Source organism: Hyla sarda, unplaced genomic scaffold (genome assembly GCF_029499605.1).
Source record: "Hyla sarda isolate aHylSar1 unplaced genomic scaffold, aHylSar1.hap1 scaffold_1270, whole genome shotgun sequence".
NCBI lineage: Eukaryota > Metazoa > Chordata > Amphibia > Anura > Hylidae > Hyla > Hyla sarda.
The window spans coordinates 66,061-81,693 of record NW_026607892.1 but is presented as its reverse complement, the minus strand read 5'-3'; the positions used below and the strand labels follow the sequence as shown (position 1 = coordinate 81,693).

Below are 15,633 nucleotides of genomic sequence, written 5' to 3'. Positions count from 1 at the left end.
AGGGAGTGTTCCAGTTGTAAGGGATGGAGCTGTCCCACTTGTCCCAGCCCAGCTGTCTCCAGAGGGGCATGAGAAGCAAGCGAGACATGGACCTGCCCGCTGAGCCAGTCTTTTCTACAAGAGTCCGCTGCACCGTGACACATGCAAAGGAGGCCCTCAGCAGAGCGGGGATGTCGGGTATTCCCTTCCCACCCTTGCGGGGTTCCTTGTACATCACGGTCCTCTTGACTCTGTCCATTTTGCCCCAGACGAAGCCAAATACTGTCCGGGTGATGGCCTTGCAAACGGTGGTATGGGGAGGCCAGGCCTGTGCGGTATATTGGAGCACAGGCAAAACTTCACTCCGCAGGACAAGTGCCTTGCCTTCCATCGTGAGCTTTCTGGAGCTCCACAGTCCGATCTTTGAGTTTATCCTTCCTAGTCGGTCTTGCCAAGACTTAAGGGCCGCTCCTTCCTTCCCGAACCAGACTCCAAGAATTTGAATGAAGTCCGGCTTAATAGTAAAGGGGAAGGGGGCGGAAGAAGCCAGGTGCCACTCCCCGAAGAGCATGGCCTCCGACTTCCCGCAGTTGACTTTTGCCCCCGAAGCTCTGCCGAAGTCCTCGCAGGTCTGGACGAGTGCAGTCACCGAACGCTGGTCAGCGCAGAAGACGGTCACGTCGTCCATGTAGAGCGAGCACTTGACCTCGTGGCGATCTGGTCCTGGTGCGGTGATCCCTCTGATCTCTCCACTCTGCCGGATAGTCTCAGCGAAGAGCTCTATAACACAAACAAAAAGGAGAGGTGAAAGAGGGCAGCCTTGTCTAACCCCTGAAAGAATGGAAAAGGGGTCAGTCTTCCAGCCGTTCACCAACACCGTGCTGTAAATGTCAAAATACATAACGTTAACAAAAGAGCAAAACATCTTCCCCAGACCCAGCCTGCGCAAAACCCTGTCCATGAATGCGTGGGAGACACGGTCGAACGCCTTCTCCTGATCTAAGCTGACCAGGGCGGCGCGGCCCCCGCGGTCCTGGATGTAATGGACCGTGTCTCTCACAAGGGCAAGGCTGTCGGCAATCCTGCGGCCAGGAATGCTGCAGGTCTGGTCCGGATGGACGATCTGCCCCATGACAGGTTTCAGCCTGTTGGCCAGCACCTTGGCGAGGATCTTGTAGTCCACGTTCAGGAGAGAGATGGGACGCCAGTTTTTCAGGTCACATCTCTCCCCCTTCCGCTTATACAAGATCGTGATCATCCCTTCCCTCAACGACGGAGGCATTCTGCCCCCCACCACCATCTCCTCGTACACCTCCAACAGGTCCGGACAGGTCAGGTCACCCAGCGCTACGTAGAGCTCGGCCGGGAGACCGTCACTGCCCGGGGTCCTGCCGGGCTTAAAGGATTTAGCGGCAGAGAGCAGCTCCCCCACCGTCAAGGGATCGTCCATAGCCGCCGCACCTGCGGGATCAACAACGTTAGTGACACCTGACAGGAACCTCTCGGCGGCTTCGGGGTCGGATGACTTGGGGGCGTAGAGGTTGCTGTAGAAGTCGTGGACGACCCCCATCACTTCCTCCTTGCCGCTCCTCATGTGTCCGGTCTCATCTCGTAGCTCAGTCAGGGGCGTGTGGCCGGCATGGAGCTTCCTGAAAAAGAAAGAGTTACATTTCTCACCCTTCTCCAGGTTCTCCACCTTGGAACGAAAGACGATTCGCTTGGATTCCTCCTCAAAGTGCCTTTTCAAGCTCTTTTTGGTCTCCTCCAGCTCCTCCCTGACGTCCCAGCCACACTGGAGCAGGTCCTGCAGGGACCGCAGCTCGCGCTGCAGTTTCCTCAAGTCCCACTTCTTCGCACACGCCTGTTGTCTGCCTTTTGCCTGAAAGAAACAACGGAATTCGACTTTAACATATTCCCACCAGTCGCTGATGCACTTGAACAGACATTTGTCATTTCGCCATACAAGGTACGCATCCCTAAGTTCCTCCATGACCTCCCTCTGCTCCAACAGGGCACAATTCAACTTCCAGGAGCCTGGGCCAGGTGGGAATCCATGGCCCAGAGTCCCCCGGAATCGAATGGCCCTGTGGTCAGAGAAGAAGCAGGGGACCATAGAGTACGACACCTTTCTGACTGCTCTCGAAGTGAAGATGAAGTCTATCCGAGAACGGAGCGAGCCATCGGGGCGGCTCCACGTATAGTTTACGGAGCCGTTCCCGATGGACCCGACAACGTCCTGCAAGGATGCCTCCGTCACCATCTCAATCAGCAGTTTAGACGTCACGTCCAGGTTGGCGGATGTGCCAGAACTGCGCCCGTCCACCTCAATGGGGCAGTTGAAGTCACCACCCAACACTACTGCCCTAGTGGTGGCGAGTTCAGCCCGCAGGGCCTGGAGAACCTCCAGTCGGACATCCCTCTCAGGGGAGGCGTACACGTTGATGAGCCGCACGGGCTCACCCGCCCAGGAACCGTCTGCGACAAGAAGTCTGCCACAGACGAGCTCCCGGACGGAATCAAGTGCAAAGTTACCTCCCCTGATCAGGATGGCCACCCCCGCAGACCTATTGTCGCCCCCACCAGACCAGTAGGAAGGGCCGTGAGGCCACTGCCTGGCCAGATGGTTGTAAGACCTAGAAGCAGACAAAGCACATTCCTGCAACATGTAAACATCACACCTCTGGGAATCTAAGAACGTAAGAACAGTCTGGAATCTAAACCAAGCTCTAATACTCCTCACATTAATGCAGAAGATGTTGAGATCAGCCATGGGAATAAAAAAGAGAGGTTAGTTCTGATACTAGTTACCAGTCTGGTCGGACGGGTCCTCTTCTCTGGCGCCTGTCGGCTCGTGTGGCTTCTCGTAGCGCCCTTCCAAGAACTCGTCGTAGACCGTGTTGGACGGAGTGTCCAGGATTTTCTTAACCTCTGGGTCCTGCAGCAGCTCCTCCATAGATTGAGCTTGGACTGGCTCTGCTTGGACCTGCTCCACTTGGGCCTGCTCCATCACTTCCTCTCCTTCTGAAGCCTCAGGGCTCTCGCAGACCTGCTCCATCTCCTCCTCCTCATCTGAAGCTTGAGGGGTTTCGCAGGTCTCGATTATCTTTCTTTTGTGGGACTCTTCTGATACGTTGTCCCTTCCTTTCCTCTTCCTCTGTATGGTACCTGGGGGAGGAAGCACAGGAAAGTCCTCCGAAGGGCGGGCACCAGCAGCTGGAGGGGGGTTAGGTGCTGCTGGGCCAGGAGAGAAAGGAGGCTGGGTGGGGCGGGGGGCAGGAGAGAGTGCCCGGGCAGGGGAGGACGGGGCAGGGGTGGGCCGGGCAGGGGAGGACGGGGCAGGGGTGGGCCGGGCAGGGGAGGACGGGGCAGGGGTGGGCCGGGGTGGGGTACGGGGGGCAGGGGTGGGCCGGGGTGGGGTACGGGGGGCAGGGGTGGGGCGGGATGGGGCAGGAGGGGTGGGGGTGGGACGGGATGGGGCAGGAGGGGCAGGGGTGGGACGGGATGGGGCAGGAGGGGCAGGGGTGGGACGGGATGGGGCAGGGGTGGGACGGGATGGGGCAGGGGTGGGGCGGGATGGGGCAGGAGATGGGGCGGGAGGGGCAGGGGATGGGGCGGGAGGTGCAGGGGAGGGGCGGGACGGGGCAGGGGTGGTGGCTTTCGCCTTCTTACCCTCCTTGGTCGGCTTGGCCATCCGTGGTGTTGGCTCCGGAGCTGGGGCTGGCTTCGGTGCTCTCGCTGCCACAGATGCCCATGTTCTCTCCCTCTGGGGGCAGTCCTTGTAGCTGTGGGCTGCCAGTCCGCAGAGGTTGCAGGTCTTGCTCTTGGGGCAGTCCTTGGTCGTGTGACCTGTCACACGGCAATACCTGCAGGCATCCTCCGTACAGTCCTTGCCCTCGTGGCCCATCTTGCCACATCTCCTGCAGGTCTGCGGCATGTCCGGGTAGAAGATAAGTCCTGTGGAGTTGCCCAAGGAAAATGTCGTTGGCAGGTGCTGTAGTCCGTCTGGAGAAGCAGGGTTCTTGTTGAGTCTGACGACCACAGACCACTTGCAGGTCCAGTATCCGAGTGAGTTCAGGATGCGGGTGGGCTCCCTCACCACGGTGCAGAAGCGCTTCAGGAAGGTCGAGATGTCCGTGCCTGGGGTGTGTGGGTTCCGCATTGAGACCGTCACCCGCCTCTCCTCTCTTTGAATAAGGCAGTTGCCCACAAAGCGAGAGAAAGGGGATTCGGGACTCGCCGCTTTCACCACCTCCCAGTATCTTCTACAGGTCCCAATGGTGGCAAAGGTGATGTAGAAGATTCCCGAAAAGAAGGTTGCTATTCCCAGGGTGTCAGCCGTGGGGAAGCCTTGATCCGCCAGCATCTTCTTGCAGAACACGTCGTGGGACATGTCCGGCACCCTTCCGTCCACGGGCTTGAGCTTCAAGGCAACAGTCTGCCTCATCCAGGGCTCCAGGGTTGGAGCTTCCAGGTTAGGAATTCTGCCGCCCTTCTGCCTTGCCGTGGTGGAGGTTGAAGCTTGCTGTGGTTGGGGCTGGACCTCCAGGCCTTGCCCTGCAGCCTCCTGGGTGGACTTGCTGGTTGAGGCCATGGCTTCTTCCAGCAGGCTCTTTTCCGCTTCCTTGCTTGCTTGTGGAGAGAGGCTTCGCAAAGTCTTCTTTCCCGGGTGGGAGGAGCTATGCAGATCCGGTCCCGGTGGGAGGAGCTATGCAAATCCTTCTCCAGAGGCAGCGAGTTTCTTCGAAAAGATTCTGCGCCGCCTTCCTCTTCGCCGCTGTTCCGGAATTCACCGCCGATTCCCTTCTTCCAGGTTCTTCGTCGGCTTCTTCCGGAGCTGCAGTCTTCAAGATCTTCTCCTTTCTTCAGATGTTCCGAGGCAGGCAGGAGACGATCTTCAGGTGGTATGCTCTAGAGAAATGCGGTTCTAATAAGAACGAAAAGTACTGCAATCGTACTACGCAAAATCTCTACCACAATGCTTGGAGTTCTTCAGACCGTAGCGATCATGGTATCTCCCCTGCCAGGTAAGTATGAGTTGTTCGGCGCCTAGCCGGAGAGGCGCCCCTCGGACGCAGACCACCTCCATTGGTGCGATTTCGGCTCCTTTCCCTCATGGTTTTGGTTTGGGGGAGGGGGGCCAGTACAGTTGCAGAACATACAGATACAAGTGGAGAAGGGTGGAGACCCTGACCCACCCCCCGCGACTAAGGCGTCCCAAGGGTCCGGATTCACTTTGCGGCGTGCATCACAACACTGCAAAGACGCCACAGACAGACACAAAACTGGATATTTGCATGGATGGGCGGTGCGGTGCAGCCGCTCGCTCACAGTCTCAACATTGCCACGCCTACAAGGAGGAAGGCTCAGGGCTGCATACGGAGGAAAGGAGGTTAGGAAGTCAAGCTGAAAGGCATACACACACACACACACACACACACACACACACAACACAACACAACACAACACAACACAACACAACACAACTTCAAGAAAATAAATGGACCGGCCGGGATGGATGGCACTGCAGATTGACCACAAGGGGGAGACGCAGGCCCATGGATGAATGAAAGCAAAGCACCCGCACACACTCGATTCTCGCACGGAGGCTCAACCATCGCACCCCACGGTGTGCTCAGCCCTGAAGATCACCCAAACACAGCAGGAAAACTCGACTGATAAAATGTGGAGGAGGAGAAGAAGATGGAGCAGGCGCACCACTTCTGCAGCCACCCAGGGCACAACAGACGAGCACTATTTTTGACCAGAGGAAATCAGGGGAAAGCGCGAACGCAGTCCCCCACTACCACAAATTATGCAGTCGAGTTTCCCGCATTTGGGGAAATCGCAGGGGTCAGCACACCCGGAGTGCAATGGATGAGCCTCACCCTGGGAGAACCACCTTAGTTTTTTTTTATCTAAAGCCGAGGAACGTGCTTTCGATTCACCCAAAGTGCAAGAAAAAGTGCAAACGTGTTACACTAAAAAAACGTGCACAAAGGATGCGGTCTATCGCAAGCCCTTCTCCGATAGGAGAGAGGCCCCCCAACAAACCTTACCCTTCGCCTCCGGACCAAAAGGTACCTGCGAGGTTCCAGGTTCGATGTCCCTTTTCGCCGAAGCTACTAGGGGACCACAAATGCTCCCGGCATCCCCCTTGGCGCTAGCCAAGGTATCTGCCCGCAGAGCCGATTACGGTAGGTACCCTGCCAAAGCAGGAGTACCCGGGGTTTTTGCAGGGAGGTGCGGAACCTAATGGCCACACACACCTCCCCTAGACCGCCAGGAGGGACACCCAGAAGGGCTACCGCATCCTGACAAATCCTGTGAACACACAACACGCAAAAAGTGACACAGTGAGACAAAAAAGAAATAAATAAGTGAATGTGTGCAGATATACTGCCCGGACATCCGGCCGGATCTATAAAAATTTCTCTGATCCTAGCCAGAAGGCCGGGAATCAAGAGGTGAGTGCCACAAGGTGAAGAGATTATGGTGCCCGTGCTTCAACCCAGTGAGTCTATTCTCCCAGTGAGTTTCGGCACCTCGGGGTCACCACTCCCCGAGGCACAAAAGTACCTCGGCTCTAGACCCTCTCAGCCTCATGGCGAGACCCGGAGGGAACAGGTCACATCGGGGCAGCCGTCGAGCTGATTCCTCAGAACCAGCCCCGGAAAGCCCTGGTACACCTGCATCCTCCATGCAGCACCCATCCCCACCAGCATGAAAACTGATAAGAACAGATACTACACTTGATCTTAGCCAAAAGGCCGAGAAGCGATCATGGTATCTCCCCTGCCAGGTAAGTATGAGTTGTTCGGCGCCTAGCCGGAGAGGCGCCCCTCGGACGCAGACCACCTCCATTGGTGCGATTTCGGCTCCTTTCCCTCATGGTTTTGGTTTGGGGGAGGGGGGCCAGTACAGTTGCAGAACATACAGATACAAGTGGAGAAGGGTGGAGACCCTGACCCACCCCCCGCGACTAAGGCGTCCCAAGGGTCCGGATTCACTTTGCGGCGTGCATCACAACACTGCAAAGACGCCACAGACAGACACAAAACTGGATATTTGCATGGATGGGCGGTGCGGTGCAGCCGCTCGCTCACAGTCTCAACATTGCCACGCCTACAAGGAGGAAGGCTCAGGGCTGCATACGGAGGAAAGGAGGTTAGGAAGTCAAGCTGAAAGGCATACACACACACACACACACACACACACACACACACACACACACACAACACAACACAACACAACACAACACAACACAACACAACTTCAAGAAAATAAATGGACCGGCCGGGATGGATGGCACTGCAGATTGACCACAAGGGGGAGACGCAGGCCCATGGATGAATGAAAGCAAAGCACCCGCACACACTCGATTCTCGCACGGAGGCTCAACCATCGCACCCCACGGTGTGCTCAGCCCTGAAGATCACCCAAACACAGCAGGAAAACTCGACTGATAAAATGTGGAGGAGGAGAAGAAGATGGAGCAGGCGCACCACTTCTGCAGCCACCCAGGGCACAACAGACGAGCACTATTTTTGACCAGAGGAAATCAGGGGAAAGCGCGAACGCAGTCCCCCACTACCACAAATTATGCAGTCGAGTTTCCCGCATTTGGGGAAATCGCAGGGGTCAGCACACCCGGAGTGCAATGGATGAGCCTCACCCTGGGAGAACCACCTTAGTGATCATGGTATCTCCCCTGCCAGGTAAGTATGAGTTGTTCGGCGCCTAGCCGGAGAGGCGCCCCTCGGACGCAGACCACCTCCATTGGTGCGATTTCGGCTCCTTTCCCTCATGGTTTTGGTTTGGGGGAGGGGGGCCAGTACAGTTGCAGAACATACAGATACAAGTGGAGAAGGGTGGAGACCCTGACCCACCCCCCGCGACTAAGGCGTCCCAAGGGTCCGGATTCACTTTGCGGCGTGCATCACAACACTGCAAAGACGCCACAGACAGACACAAAACTGGATATTTGCATGGATGGGCGGTGCGGTGCAGCCGCTCGCTCACAGTCTCAACATTGCCACGCCTACAAGGAGGAAGGCTCAGGGCTGCATACGGAGGAAAGGAGGTTAGGAAGTCAAGCTGAAAGGCATACACACACACACACACACACACACACACACACACACACAACACAACACAACACAACACAACACAACACAACACAACTTCAAGAAAATAAATGGACCGGCCGGGATGGATGGCACTGCAGATTGACCACAAGGGGGAGACGCAGGCCCATGGATGAATGAAAGCAAAGCACCCGCACACACTCGATTCTCGCACGGAGGCTCAACCATCGCACCCCACGGTGTGCTCAGCCCTGAAGATCACCCAAACACAGCAGGAAAACTCGACTGATAAAATGTGGAGGAGGAGAAGAAGATGGAGCAGGCGCACCACTTCTGCAGCCACCCAGGGCACAACAGACGAGCACTATTTTTGACCAGAGGAAATCAGGGGAAAGCGCGAACGCAGTCCCCCACTACCACAAATTATGCAGTCGAGTTTCCCGCATTTGGGGAAATCGCAGGGGTCAGCACACCCGGAGTGCAATGGATGAGCCTCACCCTGGGAGAACCACCTTAGTGATCATGGTATCTCCCCTGCCAGGTAAGTATGAGTTGTTCGGCGCCTAGCCGGAGAGGCGCCCCTCGGACGCAGACCACCTCCATTGGTGCGATTTCGGCTCCTTTCCCTCATGGTTTTGGTTTGGGGGAGGGGGGCCAGTACAGTTGCAGAACATACAGATACAAGTGGAGAAGGGTGGAGACCCTGACCCACCCCCCGCGACTAAGGCGTCCCAAGGGTCCGGATTCACTTTGCGGCGTGCATCACAACACTGCAAAGACGCCACAGACAGACACAAAACTGGATATTTGCATGGATGGGCGGTGCGGTGCAGCCGCTCGCTCACAGTCTCAACATTGCCACGCCTACAAGGAGGAAGGCTCAGGGCTGCATACGGAGGAAAGGAGGTTAGGAAGTCAAGCTGAAAGGCATACACACACACACACACACACACACACACACACACACACACACACAACACAACACAACACAACACAACACAACACAACACAACTTCAAGAAAATAAATGGACCGGCCGGGATGGATGGCACTGCAGATTGACCACAAGGGGGAGACGCAGGCCCATGGATGAATGAAAGCAAAGCACCCGCACACACTCGATTCTCGCACGGAGGCTCAACCATCGCACCCCACGGTGTGCTCAGCCCTGAAGATCACCCAAACACAGCAGGAAAACTCGACTGATAAAATGTGGAGGAGGAGAAGAAGATGGAGCAGGCGCACCACTTCTGCAGCCACCCAGGGCACAACAGACGAGCACTATTTTTGACCAGAGGAAATCAGGGGAAAGCGCGAACGCAGTCCCCCACTACCACAAATTATGCAGTCGAGTTTCCCGCATTTGGGGAAATCGCAGGGGTCAGCACACCCGGAGTGCAATGGATGAGCCTCACCCTGGGAGAACCACCTTAGTGATCATGGTATCTCCCCTGCCAGGTAAGTATGAGTTGTTCGGCGCCTAGCCGGAGAGGCGCCCCTCGGACGCAGACCACCTCCATTGGTGCGATTTCGGCTCCTTTCCCTCATGGTTTTGGTTTGGGGGAGGGGGGCCAGTACAGTTGCAGAACATACAGATACAAGTGGAGAAGGGTGGAGACCCTGACCCACCCCCCGCGACTAAGGCGTCCCAAGGGTCCGGATTCACTTTGCGGCGTGCATCACAACACTGCAAAGACGCCACAGACAGACACAAAACTGGATATTTGCATGGATGGGCGGTGCGGTGCAGCCGCTCGCTCACAGTCTCAACATTGCCACGCCTACAAGGAGGAAGGCTCAGGGCTGCATACGGAGGAAAGGAGGTTAGGAAGTCAAGCTGAAAGGCATACACACACACACACACACACACACACACACACACACACACAACACAACACAACACAACACAACACAACACAACACAACTTCAAGAAAATAAATGGACCGGCCGGGATGGATGGCACTGCAGATTGACCACAAGGGGGAGACGCAGGCCCATGGATGAATGAAAGCAAAGCACCCGCACACACTCGATTCTCGCACGGAGGCTCAACCATCGCACCCCACGGTGTGCTCAGCCCTGAAGATCACCCAAACACAGCAGGAAAACTCGACTGATAAAATGTGGAGGAGGAGAAGAAGATGGAGCAGGCGCACCACTTCTGCAGCCACCCAGGGCACAACAGACGAGCACTATTTTTGACCAGAGGAAATCAGGGGAAAGCGCGAACGCAGTCCCCCACTACCACAAATTATGCAGTCGAGTTTCCCGCATTTGGGGAAATCGCAGGGGTCAGCACACCCGGAGTGCAATGGATGAGCCTCACCCTGGGAGAACCACCTTAGTGATCATGGTATCTCCCCTGCCAGGTAAGTATGAGTTGTTCGGCGCCTAGCCGGAGAGGCGCCCCTCGGACGCAGACCACCTCCATTGGTGCGATTTCGGCTCCTTTCCCTCATGGTTTTGGTTTGGGGGAGGGGGGCCAGTACAGTTGCAGAACATACAGATACAAGTGGAGAAGGGTGGAGACCCTGACCCACCCCCCGCGACTAAGGCGTCCCAAGGGTCCGGATTCACTTTGCGGCGTGCATCACAACACTGCAAAGACGCCACAGACAGACACAAAACTGGATATTTGCATGGATGGGCGGTGCGGTGCAGCCGCTCGCTCACAGTCTCAACATTGCCACGCCTACAAGGAGGAAGGCTCAGGGCTGCATACGGAGGAAAGGAGGTTAGGAAGTCAAGCTGAAAGGCATACACACACACACACACACACACACACACACACACACACACACAACACAACACAACACAACACAACACAACTTCAAGAAAATAAATGGACCGGCCGGGATGGATGGCACTGCAGATTGACCACAAGGGGGAGACGCAGGCCCATGGATGAATGAAAGCAAAGCACCCGCACACACTCGATTCTCGCACGGAGGCTCAACCATCGCACCCCACGGTGTGCTCAGCCCTGAAGATCACCCAAACACAGCAGGAAAACTCGACTGATAAAATGTGGAGGAGGAGAAGAAGATGGAGCAGGCGCACCACTTCTGCAGCCACCCAGGGCACAACAGACGAGCACTATTTTTGACCAGAGGAAATCAGGGGAAAGCGCGAACGCAGTCCCCCACTACCACAAATTATGCAGTCGAGTTTCCCGCATTTGGGGAAATCGCAGGGGTCAGCACACCCGGAGTGCAATGGATGAGCCTCACCCTGGGAGAACCACCTTAGTTTTTTTGATTGAAAGAGCTTTATTTTCCGTTCAGTCATTACAAGTCGTACAATAAATTACAGTCACACAAAGCATGATAGTACAATACACAGCAAAGGTTCCCTAAGCTATACATCGCACACCATGCTACTCTAACATTCAGCTCAATCCTGCAATATAAAGGCACAAGAGATCAAACAAAAACCAAATAATACAATCTGTGATCGGGGTAGGGGTGTGGGCGACTATGTGGGGGTAGGGAGGGGGCGGATCACAGGGCCAAACTGTTGGGCTGTATCTTCAGGGGGACATGGGAGAAGGAGAGGGGTCTTCACTCCTCTTCTTCCTCATCAACGGCCGAGCTGTCCAAGATGGAATAGTCTCTAAGCAGGTTCTTGATGAACCTGCGGCAGTCCCGGACGGACATGTTTTCCCTGTTGATCACGAGGCGGTTCCTGGCAAGCCACACTGCGTCCTTAAAACAGTTCATAAGGCGCCAGGCCTCCTGGATGGCCTCCACGTCGTGGGTCCCAGGGAACAGGCCGTAAAGCACCGAATGGTACGATAGGCAGCTCCTGGGCACTGAGTCTCTGAGTTCCTGTTCTAGGGCGTCCAACAGACCCTGTGCAAAGGGGCACTGCCAAAACACGTGGAAAGATGTTTCCTCCACGTAGGGGCAACGGGGGCAGTACCGGGTCTTGCACAGGTTGCGGGCATGCATGAATGACCTGAGAGAGAGACCTCCCATGACGGCCATCCACGACAAGTCCTTGTGTCCATTGGTAAGCCGCTTTGAGGCCACATTGTTCCAAACTGTCTCTGCAGTGGCTGCGGGGAGTCCCGGAACCAGCTCGGTCGAGTCCTTAGCTCGGATGAGCTTGTGGATTGTCTTCGGCTTCCATAGGTCTGGTTTCAGTCCTTCCAGCTGGTGCTCCCTCACAAACCGGACAACATCCCCATAGAACCAGGGAGTGTTCCAGTTGTAAGGGATGGAGCTGTCCCACTTGTCCCAGCCCAGCTGTCTCCAGAGGGGCATGAGAAGCAAGCGAGACATGGACCTGCCCGCTGAGCCAGTCTTTTCTACAAGAGTCCGCTGCACCGTGACACATGCAAAGGAGGCCCTCAGCAGAGCGGGGATGTCGGGTATTCCCTTCCCACCCTTGCGGGGTTCCTTGTACATCACGGTCCTCTTGACTCTGTCCATTTTGCCCCAGACGAAGCCAAACACTGTCCGGGTGATGGCCTTGCAAACGGTGGTATGGGGAGGCCAGGCCTGTGCGGTATATTGGAGCACAGGCAAAACTTCACTCCGCAGGACAAGTGCCTTGCCTTCCATCGTGAGCTTTCTGGAGCTCCACAGTCCGATCTTCGAGTTTATCCTTCCTAGTCGGTCTTGCCAAGACTTAAGGGCCGCTCCTTCCTTCCCGAACCAGACTCCAAGAATTTGAATGAAGTCCGGCTTAACGGCAAAGGGGAAGGGGGCGGGAGAAGCCAGGTGCCATTCCCCGAAGAGCATGGCCTCCGACTTCCCGCAGTTGACTTTTGCCCCCGAAGCTCTGCCGAAGTCCTCGCAGGTCTGGACGAGTGCAGTCACCGAACGCTGGTCAGCGCAGAAGACGGTCACGTCGTCCATGTAGAGCGAGCACTTGACCTCGTGGCGATCTGGTCCTGGTGCGGTGATCCCTCTGATCTCTCCATTCTGCCGGATAGTCTCAGCGAAGAGCTCTATAACACAAACAAAAAGGAGAGGTGAAAGAGGGCAGCCTTGTCTAACCCCTGAAAGAATGGAAAAGGGGTCAGTCTTCCAGCCGTTCACCAACACCGTGCTGTAAATGTCAAAATACATAACGTTAACAAAAGAGCAAAACATCTTCCCCAGACCCAGCCTGCGCAAAACCCTGTCCATGAATGCGTGGGAGACACGGTCGAACGCCTTCTCCTGATCTAAGCTGACCAGGGCGGCGCGGCCCCCGCGGTCCTGGATGTAATGGACCGTGTCTCTCACAAGGGCAAGGCTGTCGGCAATCCTGCGGCCAGGAATGCTGCAGGTCTGGTCCGGATGGACGATCTGCCCCATGACAGGTTTCAGCCTGTTGGCCAGCACCTTGGCGAGGATCTTGTAGTCCACGTTCAGGAGAGAGATGGGACGCCAGTTTTTCAGGTCACATCTCTCCCCCTTCCGCTTATACAAGATCGTGATCATCCCTTCCCTCAACGACGGAGGCATTCTGCCCCCCACCACCATCTCCTCGTACACCTCCAACAGGTCCGGACAGATCAGGTCACCCAGCGCTACGTAGAGCTCGGCCGGGAGACCGTCACTGCCCGGGGTCCTGCCGGGCTTAAAGGATTTAGCGGCAGAGAGCAGCTCCCCCACCGTCAAGGGATCGTCCATAGCCGCCGCACCTGCGGGATCAACAACGTTAGTGACACCTGACAGGAACCTCTCGGCGGCTTCGGGGTCGGATGACTTGGGGGCGTAGAGGTTGCTGTAGAAGTCGTGGACGACCCCCATCACTTCCTCCTTGCCGCTCCTCATGTGTCCGGTCTCATCTCGTAGCTCAGTCAGGGGCGTGTGGCCGGCATGGAGCTTCCTGAAAAAGAAAGAGTTACATTTCTCACCCTTCTCCAGGTTCTCCACCTTGGAACGAAAGACGATTCGCTTGGATTCCTCCTCAAAGTGCCTTTTCAAGCTCTTTTTGGTCTCCTCCAGCTCCTCCCTGACGTCCCAGCCACACTGGAGCAGGTCCTGCAGGGACCGCAGCTCGCGCTGCAGTTTCCTCAAGTCCCACTTCTTCGCACACGCCTGTTGTCTGCCTTTTGCCTGAAAGAAACAACGGAATTCGACTTTAACATATTCCCACCAATCGCTGATGCACTTGAACAGACATTTGTCATTTCGCCATACAAGGTAAGCATCCCTAAGTTCCTCCATGACCTCCCTCTGCTCCAACAGGGCACAATTCAACTTCCAGGAGCCCGGGCCAGGTGGGAATCCATGGCCCAGAGTCCCCCGGAATCGAATGGCCCTGTGGTCAGAGAAGAAGCAGGGGACCATAGAGTACGACACCTTTCTGACTGCTCTCGAAGTGAAGATGAAGTCTATCCGAGAACGGAGCGAGCCATCGGGGCGGCTCCACGTATAGTTTACGGAGCCGTTCCCGATGGACCCGACAACGTCCTGCAAGGATGCCTCCGTCACCATCTCAATCAGCAGTTTAGACGTCACGTCCAGATTGGCGGATGTGCCAGAACTGCGCCCGTCCACCTCAATGGGGCAGTTGAAGTCACCACCCAACACTACTGCTCTAGTGGTGGCGAGTTCAGCCCGCAGGGCCTGGAGAACCTCCAGTCGGACATCCCTCTCAGGGGAGGCATACACGTTGATGAGCCGCACGGGCTCACCCGCCCAGGAACCGTCTGCGACAAGAAGTCTGCCACAGACGAGCTCCCGGACGGAATCAAGTGCAAAGTTACCTCCCCTGATCAGGATGGCCACCCCCGCAGACCTATTGTCGCCCCCACCAGACCAGTAGGAAGGGCCGTGAGGCCACTGCCTGGCCAGATGGTTGTAAGACCTAGAAGCAGACAAAGCACATTCCTGCAACATGTAAACATCACACCTCTGGGAATCTAAGAACGTAAGAACAGTCTGAAATCTAAACCAAGCTCTAATACTCCTCACATTAATGCAGAAGATGTTGAGATCAGCCATGGGAATAAAAAGAGAGGTTAGTTCTGATACTAGTTACCAGTCTGGTCGGACGGGTCCTCTTCTCTGGCGCCTGTCGGCTCGTGTGGCTTCTCGTAGCGCCCTTCCAAGAACTCGTCGTAGACCGTGTTGGACGGAGTGTCCAGGATTTTCTTAACCTCTGGGTCCTGCAGCAGCTCCTCCATAGATTGAGCTTGGACTGGCTCTGCTTGGACTGGCTCTGCTTGGACCTGCTCCACTTGGGCCTGCTCCATCACCTCCTCTCCCTCTGAAGCTTCAAGGCTCTCGCAGACCTGCTCCATCTCCTCCTCCTCATCTGAAGCTTGAGGGGTCTCGCAGGTCTCGATTATCTTTCTTTTGTGGGACTCTTCTGATGCGTTGTCCCTTCCTTTCCTCTTCCTCTGTATGGTACCTGGGGGAGGAAGCACAGGAAAGTCCTCCGAAGGGCGGGCACCAGCAGCTGGAGGGGGGGTTAGGTGCTGCTGGGCCAGGAGAGAAAGGAGGCTGGGTGGGGCGGGGGGCAGGAGAGAGTGCCCGGGCAGGGGAGGACAGGGCAGGGGTGGGCCGGGCAGGGGAGGACGGGGCAGGGGTGGGCCGGGCAGGGGAGGGTGGGGCAGGGGTGGGCCGGG

At 56.3% G+C, this 15,633-nt stretch overlaps 4 non-coding genes and 3 pseudogenes across 4 annotated transcripts; all 7 read right to left on the bottom strand.

The window, feature by feature from the left end:
- Nucleotides 1–5,751: 5,751 nt before the first annotated feature.
- Nucleotides 5,752–5,886, bottom strand: LOC130304350 (U1 spliceosomal RNA; annotated as a pseudogene).
- A 712-nt stretch (nt 5,887–6,598) lies between these two features.
- Nucleotides 6,599–6,758, bottom strand: LOC130304352 (U2 spliceosomal RNA; annotated as a pseudogene).
- Nucleotides 6,759–7,538: 780 nt separating this feature from the next.
- LOC130304305 (U1 spliceosomal RNA) lies at nt 7,539–7,702 on the bottom strand. The gene has a single exon (XR_008854084.1). It is a non-coding gene; the product is annotated as a U1 spliceosomal RNA (small nuclear RNA).
- Nucleotides 7,703–8,448: 746 nt separating this feature from the next.
- LOC130304303 (U1 spliceosomal RNA) lies at nt 8,449–8,612 on the bottom strand. Its single transcript, XR_008854082.1, has one exon. It is a non-coding gene; the product is annotated as a U1 spliceosomal RNA (small nuclear RNA).
- Nucleotides 8,613–9,364: 752 nt separating this feature from the next.
- On the bottom strand, nt 9,365–9,528 carry LOC130304302 (U1 spliceosomal RNA). Its single transcript, XR_008854081.1, has one exon. It is a non-coding gene; the product is annotated as a U1 spliceosomal RNA (small nuclear RNA).
- A 748-nt stretch (nt 9,529–10,276) lies between these two features.
- On the bottom strand, nt 10,277–10,440 carry LOC130304301 (U1 spliceosomal RNA). The gene has a single exon (XR_008854080.1). It is a non-coding gene; the product is annotated as a U1 spliceosomal RNA (small nuclear RNA).
- A 740-nt stretch (nt 10,441–11,180) lies between these two features.
- On the bottom strand, nt 11,181–11,315 carry LOC130304349 (U1 spliceosomal RNA; annotated as a pseudogene).
- Nucleotides 11,316–15,633: the final 4,318 nt, after the last annotated feature.